This window comes from Lepus europaeus, chromosome X (assembly GCF_033115175.1).
Source record: "Lepus europaeus isolate LE1 chromosome X, mLepTim1.pri, whole genome shotgun sequence".
NCBI lineage: Eukaryota > Metazoa > Chordata > Mammalia > Lagomorpha > Leporidae > Lepus > Lepus europaeus.
The window spans coordinates 121981624-121997774 of NC_084850.1; positions in this window are offsets into that span (position 1 = coordinate 121981624).

The window sequence follows — 16151 nt, forward strand, 5'->3', positions numbered from 1 at the left end:
AATATGAGTTGGCTGTAGATGTTTGGGTTGATTTCTGGTGTTTCTATTCTGTTCCATTGGTCTACACATCTGTTTCTGTACCAGTACCATGCTGTTTTGATTATAACTGCCCTGTAGTATGCCCTGAAATCTGGTATTGTGATGCCTCCGGCTTTATTTTTGTTTCACAAGATTGTTTTCGCTATTCGAGGTCTCCTGTGTCTCCATATGAATTTCAGCATCATTTTTTCCAGATCTGAGAAGAATGTCTTTGGTAGCTTGATTGGTATTGCATTGAATCTGTAAATTGCTTTTGGGAGAATGGACATTTTGATGATATTGATTCTTCCAATCCATAAGCATGGAATATTTTTCCATTTTTTGGTATCCTCTTCTATTTCTTTCTTTAAGGTTTTGTAGTTTTCATCGTAGAGATCTTTAATGTCCTTGGTTAAGTTTATTCCAAGGTATTTGATTGTTTTTGTAGCTATTGTGAATGGGATTGATTTTAGAAGTTCTTCCTCAGCCGTGGCATTGCCTGTGTATACAAAGGCTGTTGATGTTTGTGCATTGATTTTATATCCTGCTACTTTGCCAAACTCTTTGAAGAGCTCCAGTAGTCTCTTAGTAGAGTTCTTTGGGTCCCCTAAATAAAGAAACATATCATCTGCAAAGAGAGATAGTTTGACTTCTTCCTTCCCAATTTGTATCACTTTAATTTCTTTTTCTTGCCTAATAGCTCTGGCTAAGACTTCCAGAATAATATTGAATAGCAGTGGTGAGAGTGGGCATCTCTGTCTGGTACCAGATCTCAGTGGAAATGTTTCCAACTTTTCTCCATTCAATAGGATACTAGCCATGGGTTTTTCATAAATTTCTTTGATTGTATTGAGGAATGTTCCTTCTATACCCAGTTTGCTTAGGGTTTTCATCATGAAAGAGTGTTGTATATTATCAAATGCTTTCTGTGCATCTACTGAGAGAATCATATGGTTTTTCTTCTGCAGTCTGTTAATGTGGTATATCACGTTGATTGTTTTGCGAACGTTGAACCATCCCTGCATACCAGGGATAAATCCCACTTGGTCTGGGTGGATGATCTTTCTGATGTGTTGTTGCATTCTATTGGCCAGAATTTTATTGAGGATTTTTGCATCTATGTTCATCAGGGATATTGGTCTGTGATTCTCTTTCTCTCTCTCTTCTCTCTCTCTCTCTTTTTTTTTTTTTTGACAGGCACAGTGGATTGTGAGAGAGAGAGAGAGACAGAGAGAAAGGTCTTCCTTTTTGCCGATGGTTCACCCTCCAATGGCCACTGCTGCCGGCTCATCATGCTGATCTGAATCCAGGAGCCAGGTACTTCTCCTGGTCTCCCATGCAGGTGCAGGGCCCAAGCACTTGGGCCATCCTCCACTGCCTTCCTGTGCCATAGCAGAGAGCTGGCCTGGAAGAGGGGCAACGTGGATAGAATCCAGTGCCCCGACCAGGACTAGAACCCAGTCTGCCGGCGCCGCAAGGCGGAGGATTAGCCTGTTAAACCACGGCGCCGGCCCCTGTAATTCTCTTTCAATGCTGCATCTTTTTCCAGCTTAGGAATTAAGGTGATGCTGGCTTCATAGAAAGAATTTGGGAGGATTCCCTCTTTTTAGATTGCTCTGAATAGTTTGAGGAGAATTGGAGTTAATTCTTCTTTAAATGTATGGTAGAATTCAGCAGTGAATCCATCTGGTCCTGGGCTTTTCTTTGTTGGGAGGGCCTTTATTACTGTTTCAATTTCTGTCTCAGTTATGGGTCTGTTTAGATTTTCTATGTCTTCCTGGTTCAATTTAGGTAGGTTGTATGAGTCCAGGAATCTATCCATTTCTGATATATTTCCCTGTTTGTTGGCATACAAGTACTTGTAGTAATTTCTGATGATTCTTTTTATTTCTGTGCTGTCTGTTGTTATGTTTCCATTTTCATCTCTGATCCTATTGATTTGGGTCTTTTCTCTTCTTTTTTAGTTAGTTGGGCCAATGGGGTGTCAATTTTGTTTGTTTTTTCAAAAAACCGGCTCCTCGTTTAGCTGATTTTTATTATGTTTTTTTGGATTCAATCCTGTTGATTTCTTCTCTGATTTTAATTATTTATCTTCTCCTACTGGGTTTGGGTCTAGTTTGCTGCTGATTTTCTAGATCCTTGAGATGAACTGAAAGCTCATCTATTTGGTGCCTTTCCAATTTCTTGACGTAGGCACCATTTGCTGTAAACTTTCCTCTTAACACTGCTTTTGTGGTATCCCATAGGTTTTGGTGTGCTGTGCTTTTATCCTCATTTACTTCCAGAAAATTTTTGATTTATCTTTTAATTTCTTCTATGACCCATTGTTCATTCAGGAGCATGTTGTTCAATCTCCATGTGTTTGCACGTGTTCTAGGGATTCCTGAGTTGCTAATTTCCAACTTCATTTCTTTATGGTCTGAGAAGCTGCATGGTATGATTCTAATTCTTTTGAATTTGGTGAGACTTGCTTTATGGCCTAGTATGTGGTCAATCCTAAAGAAGGTTCCATGTACTGCTGAGAGGAATGTAAATGCTTTCTGTGTAGGATGAAAAGTTCTGTAAATATCTGTTAGGTCCATTTGAGCTATAGTGTCGTTTAAATCTACTGTCTCATTGTTGATCTTCTGTCCTGTTGATCTGTCTGTCTCTGAGAGTGGAGTATTGAAGTCCCCCAGTACTATTGTATTGGGGTCTAAGTCTCCCTTTAATTCCCTTAACAAGTCTTTTAAATAAACCGGTGCCCTGTAATTAGGTGCATATACATTGATAATCGTTATATCTTCTGTTGAATGGATTCCTTAATCATTATATAGTGCCCCTCTTTGTCTCTCCTAACAGTTTTTGTGGTAAAATTTATGTTATCCGATATTAAGATGGCTACACCCACTCTTTTTTCATTTCTGTTGGCATGGTATATCTTTTTCTAGCCTTTCACTTTCAGTCTGTGTGCATCTTTGTTAGAAAGATGTGTTTCTTGTGAGCAGCAAATAGATGGGTTTTGTTGCTTAACCCAATCAGCCAATCGGTGTCTTTTAACTGGACCGTTCAGGCCTTTAATATTTAATGTGACTATAGATAAGTAGTAACTTTGCCCTGCCATTAGCCAAAGATCTTTTATAATACATGCTTTGAGATTCTTGTGATCTTTTGCTGTGAGGTTTCCTTCCTTTACCTTCTTTCATATTGATGACCATGTTTCTGTGTTTCTGTGTGTAACACATCTTTAAGCATCTTTTGCAGGGCTAGATGAGTGGCGACGAATTCTTTCAATTTCTGTTTGCTGTGAAAAGTCTTTATTTCACCTTCATTCACAAATGAGAGCTTTGCAGGATATAATATTCTGGGCTGGCAGTTTTTCTCTCTTAGTACCTGGACTATATCTCGCCATTCTCTCCTTGCTTGTAGGGTTTCTGATGAGAAGTCAGCTCTGAGTCTAATTGGCGATCCTCTGAGAGCGGTCTGATGTTTCTCTCTTGCACATTTTAAGATCCTTTCTTTATGTTTCCTGTGGTGAGTTTAATTACAATGTGTCGTGGTGAGGATGTCTTTTGGTCATGTTTATTAGGGGTTCTATGAGCTTCCTGTACTAGGATGTCTCTGTCCTTCTCCAAACCTGGGAAATTTTCTGCTAGTATCTCACTAAAAAGGCCTTCTAATCCTTTCTCCCTCTCCATGCCTTCAGGAACTCCTAGGACCCGAATGTTCGGTTTTTTCCTAGTATCCTGTAGATTCCCAACAATATTTTTTAGATTTCTAATTCCTCTTCTTTTCTTTGGTTTGCCTGTTTCCTTTCCTTTTCTCTGTCTTCTAATTCTTATATTCTCTCTTCTGCTTTGCCCATTCTGTTTTTAAGGCTCTCTAATGTGTTTGTCATTTGATCTATTGAATTCTTCATTTCATTATGATTTCTCGTCACTATCACAGTTTCATGTTCTACTAATTGCTTCATTTCATTTTGATTCCTCCTTAATATTTCATTTTCACAAGAGAGATTTTCTATCTTGTCCATTAAGAATTTTTGTAGTTCAAGAATTTGTTTTTGAGAGCTTCTTAATGATCTTACCAATTTTTGAGATCCACTTATTGCATTTCTTCTACCTCATCATCTTCATTATCTTGAATTGGGCTTTCTTGTTCATTTGGGGGCATCATAGTGTCTTCCTTGCTCTTGTTACCTTGGTTTCTACGTTTGTTTGGCATCTTGGAGGTGTTCGTTGTTTCCTTCACTGTGGTGTTTTTTCTCGTTATACTATGACTCTAGATTAAGTGGACTGTCTGCTTTTGATGGATCCTTAAAGGCTATGATGGGTGTGGCCAGAGAGCTCTGTTTGGTTCTTCAGGGTTAAGGGTGTTCCCAAGGTGACTCACCCAGATTGTTCTCTGGCTCGTTCGCTCACTCTCTTTTATTTTTAGACTCAGTTGGCAAGTAATTCCACACACTCACTGGGTTGCCTGGGTTACCGAGTTTGTTTTACATATGTAAAATGGCACCTGCTCTTTGTCTTGCTTGGCTTTGTAAGGTGAGTGGAGACAGAGGCTAGTGACCCTGTTGGTTCCCTCTATTTATCCACTTTTTTTTCTCTCCTCCAGTCAGCCTGGTGCACTTTCCCCAGTGGGACCTCAGACCTCATTCTGTCTTTCCCCACCAATGTCTCAGGTTACCCAGAGGTCCCTGCCTCACCTCCGCTCCAGCAGTGGTGCTCAAATTCTGCAGCTAGGCTTCTGTGGCTGGGCTCCCTCGGTTCCCCCCTCTCGCAGATCCACTCTCGCGGCTCTGCTCCCGCAGCGCAGCTCGGCACGGCGGTGGGCGACCTTATTCTCCCCGTAGGTCTTCTGTGTCACATCCACTAGATCCAGAAGAGTTTCCTCTGCAGTTTTTTTTTTTTTTTCCGAGTCACTTCCTGAGGCTATAGTAACTCCACTTTTGTTAAACTATCTTTTCCCGGACTGTTGGTGCATGCCCTCACTCTTCCACCATCTTGGTTCCCCTTCTTTACTTTCAGAGACACTCTTTAAAATGATTATGCATTTTCATTTTATGCTATACCATGGAGGAGGGGAATGCTATTCTACATACAAAAGTAACTTTATCACAATATTGACAATATTTCTGATGAGAGTTGTTCATTTAAAAAAATCATAATATGGTAATCTAACAAATTACTTCTAGAAACAGTGTTCCCTGGAAGTGGTTGTTTTTAGTCATCTGTAAATATTTGACTTGGTTTTATTTTTGCAGCTATAAAGTAACTAGAAAAAATGATAATAAAACATGGCCCCATGAAACACTGAAAAGTGAGATAAAGGAACAGACATGAAGATTGCTTTCTGTTCTAGGTCTCACAGTCCATTCATCATTGAGCCACAATTAGAATTTTGAAAATAAATGAAAATTTTAAAGTTACTTACATCATCTACATTTAATATATATGATTCATTGCTAATACATAATTAAGGGACTACTACTAGTGCATATTAATTGGGTAAAATTTATCCTAGAATTATTTGATAAACTTTGATTCCATATGGAATTACAAAGATTAATAAAATAATTATGTATGGAAAAATGAACTTATATTGAAGGATAGTATAGTATAACAGACACAAATTACCATGGAAATACATGAACAGAAAAGTGATTTTAACAGTACTGAAATAAGAATTGGTATTCAAGGTAACTCTAAAGTTTCCTTGGTAATAAAGTGAAGGAAATATGTTAATATATAGTAGTAATATATAGTAACGGAATGTCACTGTAGTAGTGATAGATAACATATAGAAACTAAAATTGAAAAAATACTCCAAAAGAAACAGAATACTGTAATATTTCACATATGATGGCTTTTAGTTATATAAAAAGCCATTTCACATCTGAAGAAGGAATCTGTTGATAATGGGGAGGTAATTTTAATAGATGCCCCCGAAATTGGAAGTAACATAAGAAATATTAACAGAATTCATCAAAACATTATCCAAATAAGTCTTGATCAGTATATAATATAATGAATGGTAGAATCAAGTTTTCTGTCCTAAGTTCATTTTATCATTCTTAAATTTGTTAAATCATGCATCCCAAATTATTTTGAAATCATTTTTCTTTGATTCTATGGAGACTAAGTAACCTTTTGAGAATAGATGGGATTGATGTTAAATCTCCTACATGGGCCGGCACCATGGCTCAACAGGCTAATCCTCTGCCTTGCGGAGCCGGCACACCGGGTTCTAGTCCCAGTCGGGGCACCGGATTCTTTTCCGGTTGCCCCTCTTCCAGGCCAGCTCTCTGCTGTGGCCAGGGAGTGCAGTGGAGGATGGCCCAAGTGCTTGGGCCCTGCACCCCATGGGAGACCAGGAGAAGCACCTGGCTCCTGGTTTCGGATCAGCCGCGGCGGCCATTGGAGGGTGAACCAACGGCAAAGGAAGACCTTTCTCTCTGTCTCTCTCTCTCACTATCTGTAACTCTACCTCTCAAATAAATAAATAAAAAAATCTTTAAAAAAAATCTCCTACGTGGTCACACATTGCTGGTCATAGGAATACAGTTACGTCATTTTAATTTTGCTTCTGCCCAGACCTCCTTACCAGAGATAATCACTATAAATTCTTTCTTGTGTATTCCTCTAGATGTAGACCTACATTCTTGATGAACATAGATGTAAACATTCTCAACAAAATACTGGCAAACCTAATCCAAAACCACATAAAAAAGATAATACATCACGATTAAGTGGGATTTATCCCAGAGATGCAATGCTGGTTCAACATTTGCAAATGAAAAACATCATAAATCACATCTACAGAATGAAGAACAAAAGGCACATAGTTAGCTGGATATTTATATACCTCCTATATTATGTATTATTTATTAATTAATGACTAGTATTCCATGATATGGCTCTAGAATAATTTATCAGGTCTGCTCTCTATGGATGGGCAACAAGTTATTTTAGGTTTTATTTTTATAACTATTTCTATTTTTAAAATAATTGGGCTTTCTTTCATATTTTAATGTCTCACCTCAAAAATCATTAATATAAAAATACCCTGTAAGATAGATCTATTTTATTTTTGATGACTAAATGGTTGTGAACAGAAAATAATAAATCAGAATAAATTCACCAAGTCAATGCCACTCTGGAAGTTCAGGATGAATCCAAGACACTATAGTAGGATTGGGCCTGCAGGTCAACAAAATATATGAAATCTGTGGATTTTGATAAAGTTGACTGAATTGATGTTAAAAATTATATTTAAGGGTGAACATTTGGTCTAGCCATTAAGATTCCCACACCTTGTGTCAGAGTACTTTGGTTTGAGTCCTTGCACTGGCTCCAGACTCCAGTTTCTTGATAATGTGCACCTTGGGAGGCAGTAGATGATGGCTCAAGTAGTTGAATCCCTGCCACCCACATGTAAAACATGGATGGAGTTCCTGGCTCCTGATTTTAGCCTGGCCTAGTCCCAGATGTTGTTGGCATTTAGGGGAGTGAACCAGCACATGGGAAATTTCTGTCTGCCTTTCTATCCGCCTCCTTGACTTTCAGCTACTTAAAAAATAAAAGATATAGATTAAAATGTATTAAAGTATTTTAAAATATATTTAGTCACCTTGGATAACTCACACATATTGATTTTATTCATCATATACATGAATTATAGTAGTGTATTACATCACACCAAAGAGAGATGGCAGTTTCCATTTGGAACTACCAAATATTTGTTTATATTTTATTAAGAATAATATATATTTTATGAAGAATAATACATATTTATGGGGTACAGTGTGACATTTCTTTTTTTCCTTTGTGCTCCTAGAATCATTTTAAAAATTATTTTAATATTTGACTAATTATCTTACCTGTTGACACTTCTAAATAGACTCAGCAGGACTATTCCTATCCTAAAATGTCAGGATACAGTGGTTCTAATGAGTGAGGACTAAATGGACTTTACCAGACAGATAGTAAAATGCTCGTGTAAATCTAATCAAAGAAATCCAATCAAGAAATTGCTGTTAATAAATCTATGACACACTGCTAAGTTTTGTTTTATATTATTTCTAATCTACATGCAATAAAAATATAAATTATTATATATGTCTATCATTAAATAATGTTCCAAGCCAGGTAAACTTATGTGACTGTTATTTGGAAAGTACAATACCAAGTGTTTCCTACCAATGTTCATGTCTACTGGAAAAACGGGCTGTTGGTTTTTGGTTGGTTTCAAAATCTCCTAAATTGCCTGGTGAAATTTCCAGCTTGTGTTAAACGCCATGCTTGGAAGGATAATACTGACCCTGCACCTGTCAGTGAGGCTGCAGATGGTGCACGTAACACACACGATTGCCTTCAAAACAGGAAGGAGGAGGAGATGAAGGAACAGATTGCTGTGTAAAATGAACACACACTTCCAAAAGGCTAATTATTTGTTCCCTAAAACTGTCCAATGTGTTGCATTCTTAAACACTGAGGCTCATTTCTGTGCCTCATTAAAAAAGCTGAAGAACATTTACTATAGCAAATATAATACAGAAATACATTGGGGTATCATACATCACAATGAATACTTTATTCATTTGAAACTGTTTTTTTCTTGCTGGTAAAGAAATACAGACTATGGATTAATACTTCTCACTTAGTTCATGGCTAAGTTAAACATTTTCTTTTTAGGAAACCAAAAAATTGATCAGTTTCAGTGTAGCATTTCCATACCACCATGTTCTAGGAGAATACTGATTTAATCATATAACATTTCAAAAGATATACTAGCAAAAACCTTTGGCATTGGTCTTAAAGTACAAAATTGCAAAACATTATCACAAATAAACGAAGTAGATCTTATTTGAACAAAAAAAATGAATGATAAATATATTAGCAATGAAGCATAATTAAGCAATAATTTTATAATAGTAGAAAGAAGGCTTTTTATTATAAATGAAGTGCATCAGCTGATAGTTTAATATTAAAATGATTTCATTTTTTAAATAATTTAAAATATATGAAGTTCATGACTCAATGTTGGCAAAAATCTACTTTTAAAATCAATATGCTAATTAAGCTTGAAACATTTGATACTAGAGAATATTCAGAATAGTGAGTAAAGCCATCTCTTGCCACTAAGATTTTCATTCATATGTGTGTATGTGTATGTGTGTATGTCTGCATTTGCAGGTGCACTACATTACCCATTTTAAACATTTTAGCATAATAAAAGAATTTGATATCTGATAGTATTTTCCTATGCTATTGTTCATTCATTCAAACCTTCTGAGAACAGAGGAAATTTGGCTTTCCAAGCTGTTTCTGGAACTTTTTTTTTTTTTGCATTTTTGTATGAAAGCTCACATTTATTTTAGGCTGGTCTCATCCTCATTGCTTCATCTTTTATGTCCAGATGACCTGAGATCTGGCTGGTAGGTTTTCTCTCTGAAATAACATTCTGGCAAAATTTAAGGACAATGAAATATCTGTGGAGCAATCCACCTAATACCTTAGTTCTGGATCTGGGAACCTGTCACTAGTATTGTCTTTCTAGGCAGGACTACAACACCGCTCACCCAGAACTCTTTCCCACCTGGAAGCATGTACAATAATTCATGTTATGGTCACTGAGCCCTCTCCTACTCTGCACCAAACACAATTTAACATTCTTTCCCTTCATGTTGGTGGCTAACTGGTTTTAATTAAAAAAAAAAAAAACTTGTATACATGCAGATTAGTAATGTGATAAATCCAGAAATTCCAAGTCCATCTTCCCTTACAGAACTTTCCCAGGATTCTGTGTGTTTGATCCATCCTTTGCCTCAGTGATTCTTCCCAATCACCCCTATCTTGTAGCCCTCTGTTGAACATCTAATTCTCAGGAGATAACTTGGTTTAAACCTATCTCCCTGAGTAAGTTACTCCCATTCAAAATTTTTACTCCCAAACACAAAAACTAACCTGCATCTACCTTTTCTTTCCTATACTTTATGGATTCTCAGAGAATGAGGTATCTCTCCCTGATCAAGCCTACTCATTCCATTCGTGGCTTCAGCATCCTAATTAGGAATCATATTTTCTTGATGGATTACCATTCTCTTATCTCTTCAGTCTTTTGACTTGTTCTTAATTATAGTCACCATCTATGCTGATGTTTCTACCAATTTAAAGCTATACATGCCCTGAACTTTCATCCTATTTTACTATAGCAAATTCTCTTCCTTTTTTCTTCAAACTCCTGAAAGACTTGTCTACCTCTTCTGTTTCCATTTACTCCCAATTTAATTGTATGACGTATCAGAATATGACTTTCTGTCCCCCTTATTGTTACTTTGAAACTAGTTACACTAATATCACTCATTACATTCTCATTTTCAAATCCTGTGACAATACAAAACAGTTTTGTTTGTAAATCTGTTGCATTTGACACTATTGAGCATATCTTGTTTCATATTTTATGCAAGCAGTACATATTGAACATAAAAAAGCGAAGAAATCAAAATTCCATAAACATTTCAGTATGTATCTCTCAATCTTTTATGAGTTAGTGTTAATATTTACCTGTAATATTTAAATATGTTTTTCAATGGGTTTATGATGTGTAGTAATATGCAACATAAAACTTTTAAGATTTTATTCTGAGTGAATCAATGGTACTAAATTTATTTTGAAATATAATCACAATGCAGCAATTATTCTCTCCTAATTTGTTAATCAAGTCTTAGATTGAGTAGTTAGAATATATCCAACTTAATAACTTTAGAAATCATGCAACAAATTAACATTCCACTTGGATCTTTTAACATTTTAGCTAATAATCCCTTAGGATAAACAATCGAATTTTGAATTTCTGATTGAAATGGAAATGCATTTTTAAGAAAATTATTTATTTTATTGTACTTGAAAGAGAAGCATTAATTTTATTTATTTATTTCATTGCTGAATGATCAACATTGCTGAATGATCTGCACATTAGATATTAAGTGATTCTGTAAGGCTACATAGATAATGCATGCATTTCCAATGAACAAAATTATCCATTCTGTATCAGTTCTACTTGGATGTTCTTTAACTTCTGGAGGCAAAATGAACTGGAGAGAGAAATAGAGACGGGACAACAGAAAAAATCCATAATGTTTGTAACATTGGACTTTCTGAGAGTATTAATTATAATCAATCCCTGAGGAGATGAAGACATCGATGCTTCCACCTTCTCATCCATTCTTTAAAATTCTGGCAGGAGGGGCAGGCATTGTGGCACAGCACGTTAAGCTTGTTTAGGACACCTGCAATCCCTTATCTGTGTGCTGGTTCCAGACTGGATAGCTCTACTTCTGATCCAGCTCCCTGCTAATGCACCTGGGAAGGCAGTGGAAGATGGCCCAAGTAGTCAGTTCTCTACCACCCAGATGGAGAGCCAGATGGAGTTTCTGGCTCCTGGCTTTAGCCTGGCCCAATTCGGCTGCTGTTGTGGAAGGGACGCCTCCTTTAAGCTTGTAAAGGAAAACTGGCTAGGGGTAGATATGGTAGGAAGTTTCCTGCAGGGGCTTTCAGAGAACAAGGGGGCAAAGGGACTTTCCTAGAAAAGCCACGTTGCAACCGAAACAGTTTTAGTTACACATGCGCAGCTTTGTAATGATTATGTAAGCAGTGCTATTGCTCTAAAATATCCAACCAAAATATGTGTAACCTTATTTGCAAAGGGAAACTTACAGTTGTTTGTGCCAGGTTATATAAGACAATGCTCTGTTTTTTTTTTCCCAGAAACCTTTTATTTAAGGAACCCAAACTTTATGTATTTCATAAATATAACTTTAGAAATATAGTGATTCTTCCCACTGTATCCACCTTTATATATATATATATAAAATATATTTAGCTAATATATTGTACTTCTGTAGCCATAATTTCTATAGTTGTATATTTGTTCCATGTTTAAATTGATGTCATGCCATTTGATATTTTTTTTACTTCCAGAACCTGTGTTTAATCTCTCATTAGGCTGAGTTTCATTTTTTGGACATGCATGAATGTATGTCACTGTTTATGAGTTTTGTGGTAGTCTGTTCTTCTCTTGCATCCCCAATAGTCTTTCAGGTATCATAGGTTTTGTCTGTTGGATGTTTTTCGGTAAAATGTTTTAATTTTTTTCCCACATAAGAGAAGACAAATATAAAAGACTAAGAATGCAAATATAACTCTTTGTAAGATTAGAGTGTTTTAATTACTTTTAGGGTGTTTTAATAAAATTCCTGAATTTCCAGACTCACAAGCATTGCTTTTGAGTTCCTGGAATGTAGTTTCAGTAGCTTAACCTTGCCACGTGCTTAAGGGCAGTGATTGCTCTCTTTCTTCTGTTGACTTTTTTGTAATGGGGGGAGAGGGGGTGCTTCTTCTTTGCCATCTTGGGCTGCAAGTAGTTCCTTGATTTTCTTTCTCAAATTAGTATAGGTACTATATAAGGAGATTTTTTGAACCCACTTACATTGTCCATCTTTGCTACATGGTTTCCTGATCTGATCTGTGTCTTTTATCTAAATGCCACACATTTGTATTTCCTCTACTGTTTTTTCATTTCTTTTGACAAAATTTTCCATTTTTATTGTATTTTTAGTTATTTTCATTAGTCATTACACTTTAAAAAATCTTTTGCGTAAAAATGAGGAATCTTCAAAAAGTTCATGGAAAATTGAAATTATCTTTTACTCTCATTTTTTCATGAACTATTTGAAGTACCATTCTATGGAACAGCCTCTATTTTTCTCACTCTAATTTATGGCTTTTATGTTATAAGTAACCTTCCTCATACTTCCTTATATTGATTTATCACTCTCTTGAGTTTAATATTCATTTCTCATCCCATTACTTAGCCAAAAAATCACTTAAAAATACAGGTCCTTATGTTCTAATTTCATAAATTTTGATACATTGAATACTTTATTTTCAAAGTGTATTTTCCACTTATAATTTGAATATAATTTTGAGTTTGTATGTGATACAAATGAATTTAAGTTTTAAAACTTTATATCATTTGATATCTTTATGCATTTGCTATGTGATGTTAGTTTATTATTGCAATATGGTCAGAAATGTGTCTAGTACAATTTCTAATTTTGAGAGATCCTGAGAGGGTTTCTTTATTCAGTGTAGTTTGTGAGACAATATATAGGTAAGTTTAGTAAATGTTTTCCCATTGAATGCTTTAAAACAAGTTATATTAAATCATGTCACCCTGTAATAGGTAGTATCAATAACATGAAAGTAGAATATATGGGCTAAATGCAATACAAGTTATATACTAGTTTAGAGTTTTCGACTTTGTTTTATCAAGTTCATAATTGCATTTTTCTGAGATTTTGTTTTGTAGTTTCCTTTTTCCATTCTAAGAGAGTTTCTTTGGTATGTAATACTATTTTATTTAGAAACAAAAGTTGCACTGAACTTCTTTTCAGTTTTCCAGTGCAACTTTTATATGATTTCTTTTAGGTCATTAAAAAGTTATTGAACTTCCACTGTCCATTAAGTTTATTACCTTAACATTAGGATTATCACAGACAATATTTCACATATCTTTTTACACTATGTTCTGTATTTCAGTAGCAGAATGTAGAAATTGTGTTCTATTCATTTGATAACAATTTTTATTTTTATTTTTTCCTTTAAGTTTCATTTTTTTAAAACATTTATTTAGTAAATATAATTTTCCAAAGTACAGTTTATGGATTACAATGGCTTCCCCCTCCCATAATTTCCCTCCCACCTACACCCCTCCCATCTCCTGCTCCCTCTCCCATTCCATTCACATCAAGATTCATTTTCAATTATCTTTATATACAGAAGATCGATTTAGTATATATTAAGTAAAGATTTCATCAGTTTGCACCCACACAGAACATAAAGTGTAAAATACTGTTTGAGTACTAGTTATAACATTAGTTCACATTGTACAACACATTAAGGACAGAGATCCCAAATGAGGAGTAAGTACACAGTGACTCCTGTTGTTGACTTAACAAATTGACACTCTTGTTTATGGCATCAGAAATCTCCCTAGGCTCTAGTCGTGAGTTGCCAAGGCTATGGAAGCCTCTTGAGTTCGCTGACTTCGATCTTATTTAGACAAGGTCATAGTAAGTAGAAGTTCTCTCCTCCCTTCAGAGAAAGGTACCTCCTTCTTTCCTTCTTTGATGGCCGATTTTTTCCACTGGGATCTCACTCGCAGAGATCTTTCATTTAGCTTTTTTTTTTTTTTTTTGCCAGAGTGTCTTGGCTTTCCATGCATAAAATACTCTCATGGGCTCTTCAGCCAGATCTGAGTGCCTTAAGGGCTGATTCTGAGGACAGAAGAGTGTTGTTTAGGACATCTGTCATTCTCTGAGTCTGCTGTGTATGCTGCTTCCCATGTTGGATCGTTCTCTCCTTTTTAATTCTATCAGTTAGTATTAGCAGACACTAGTCTTATTTGTGTGATCCCTTTGACTCTTAGACCTATCAGTGTGATCAATTGTGAATTGAAATTGATCACTTGGACTAGTGAGATGGCATTGGTACATGCAATCTTGATGGGATTGAATTGGAATCCCCTGGCACATTTCTAACTCCACCATTTGGGGCAAGTCCGATTGAGCATGTCCCTAATTGTACATCTCCTCCCTCTCTTATTCCCACTCTTATATTTAACAGGGATCACTTTTCAGTTAAATTTCAACACCTAAGAATAAATGTGTGTAAATTACAGAGTTCAACCAATAGTATTAACTAGAGCAAAAAAAAAAATACTAAAAGGGATTAAGTGTTAAATTGTACATCAACAGTCAGAACAAGGGCTGATCAAGTCACATGATAACAATTTTTAAATATATATCTTGGCCGGCGCTGTGGCTCAATTGGCTAATCCTCCTTTTGCAGCGCTGGCACGCCGGGTTCTAGTCCCGATCGGGGCAACGGATTCTGTACTGGTTGCCCCTCTTCCAGACCAGCTCTCTGCTGTGGCCCGGGAGTGCAGTGGAGGATGGCCCAAGTCCTTGGGCCCTGTACCCCATGGGAGACCAGGAGAAGCACCTGGCTCCTGGCATCGGATCAGCGCAGTGCGCCAGCTGTAGCGCACCGGCCGTGGAGGCCATTGGTGGGTGAACCAACAGCAAAGGAAGACCTTTCTCTCTCTGTCTCTCTCTCTCTCACTATCCACTCTGCCTGTCAAAAATAAAAATAAGAAAATATCACAAATTCCTAGAGATATTTATTTATTTATTTATTTGACAGGCAGAGTGGACAGTGAGAGAGAGAGACAGACAGAGAGAAATGTCTTCCTTTGCCATTGGTTCACCCTCCAATGGCCGCCACGGCCGGCGCACCGTGCTGATCCGAAGGCAGGAGCCAGGTGCTTCTCCTGGTCTCCCATGGGGTACAGGGCCCAAGCACTTGGGCCATCCTCCACTGCACTCCTGGGCCACAGCAGAGAGCTGGCCTGGAAGAGGGGCAACCAGGACAGAATCCGGCGCCCTGACCGGGACTAGAACCTGGTGTGCCGGCACCACAAGGTGGTGGATTAGCCTGTTGAGCCACGGTGCCGGCCAATGATATTTTCAACTAAGTATTTAATGGTCTTTACAATTGTTACTTAAATATAATGCTCTATTTAGTTAATTGTGTGTATAGAATAAATTAATATTTATTTAAAATACTTTTATATAAATATTTCCAGTTATTGAACATCTTAGGATGCCAAACTGTTGACTTCACTCTAATACAAATTGACTGAGTATTGAATTATATATACAAATTTTTCCTCGCATAGTTCCATATAACTTACCCCATTAATGTTTGAAATTTTATTTAACTGTCAGAGTTGAGGAGCCAACCTATAGGTAACTATTGCTTTGGATTCATTTTAATCTTCTTTTGTGTAATGTCCCTTAGCTGAAAAATGAAAGGGTTTATCTTTAAGTCTTCCAATGTAATCCAGGGTATGTTTATTCATTATTGTCTTCACAAAAGTGCTTACCACATGGGATTTATATCCTCTCTAGAATTGTTAGTTTTTTAAAGCTTTATTGTCATCTTAATCTTTCATTTTTCTAAAGCTTTCTTTAGTCTTATCAAGAATGAAGAACAGACTCTGCTTAAAATTAACTTGTTTTCTACAGAAAA